Source organism: Penaeus monodon, chromosome 5, assembly GCF_015228065.2.
Source record: "Penaeus monodon isolate SGIC_2016 chromosome 5, NSTDA_Pmon_1, whole genome shotgun sequence".
NCBI classification, from domain to species: Eukaryota; Metazoa; Arthropoda; class Malacostraca; order Decapoda; family Penaeidae; genus Penaeus; species Penaeus monodon.
Genome location: NC_051390.1, coordinates 30,942,249 through 30,943,638, shown reverse-complemented (window position 1 = coordinate 30,943,638; position 1,390 = coordinate 30,942,249).

Below are 1,390 nucleotides of genomic sequence, written 5' to 3'. Positions count from 1 at the left end.
TCTCACTCACTCCTTTCCTCCCTCACTCACTCCTTTCCTCCCTCACTCACTCCCTTCCTCCCTCCCTCATTCTCTCCCAACTCACTGCCTGCTAGCCTGACCCCCAAGGTCTCCGCGGCACCGCCTCTGACCGCTCTCCAAGTCAACGTTTTTATTAATAATAACCTTGTTAACAGTCTGGTCACAGTTATCATCATCTCAGCATAATCCTTTTCCCCTTCTTATTCATCGTCTTGGCTCCTTCCCATCAACCAGATTCCACCAAACACCCGCCCCGCTCATCCAATCACACCTAAGGAACCAGCGTCACTTTTTCACACTATGGATCGTCAGACATCTGCCCTCTCACTCTAATTCTGGTATGACCATGTTGGCGCATTAGTATCGTTCAGAAATACTTAAACCTCTTGGCCATACCTATTCGGCAGTATTGTCAACGTATATATTTCTCCTGTTTACATTTTCTGTGATTTTTTCTTTCTATCCCTGACTTTAGCTCACGTCTTCAAGACAAACGAAGTCTTCTAGAAGTATTAAACAACGATGCCTTATCGGATAAAATAGTAAGCAGGTGCACTTGAACACCAGATCTAGTTTCTACCTGTGCAGGGATACTCAGAAGGGGATATGATCGAAACTTGCATCACCTCTTAGATTGAATAGAAAAGGCTTCAAATTACTGGGTCTGTAAAATCTTGTCACTCACCCACCCACTTACTCACTCACCTACGCACGCACACACGCACGCACTTACTCACTCACCTACTCACACACTCACCTACTCACTCACTCACCCCAACGTAAAACGTACTGTTAATATGAAAACAACATTTTGGATTTTTTGAAATTTTCGGAACTATAAGAGTATCGTGCTCCTGCAAAGGTTCATGAGCGATCCACCAAGCCTGTGTTGCAACGATCCAGCCGTGACAAGCGCCCCAGCCTGATGCGGCCTCCCGAGTCGTGGCTAAATGTCACGGCCACTTTAGGGCTGGTCTTACGGGCCTAGAGACAGTGATAAAAACAAGTTTCCACGCTTTACTTCAAAAGCCAATGTGTGAAAAGAGAGGAGTAACGCCTATAAGTCTTTTTTATAGATGTGTGTGGGGGAGGGAAACTAATATTTGTAAATAACTCTTTACAATAACCCCATATGCTTATACAGGTTGTCTATGTCAATTGAGTTATGGTCACGGCATTATTATTTATTAGATGCGCAGAGAATGTCGGGCTTTGGATAGGTCTAAGCTTTCTGTCTTTTCAAAACGCAAGAATTCCGGGAAACAGAAAAACTGTGACTAGTTGTTTATCTTGATTTCATCATCGTTCATTATCATAATTATTATCTCCGTTACAATTATCATCATAATCATCATTATATATATATATA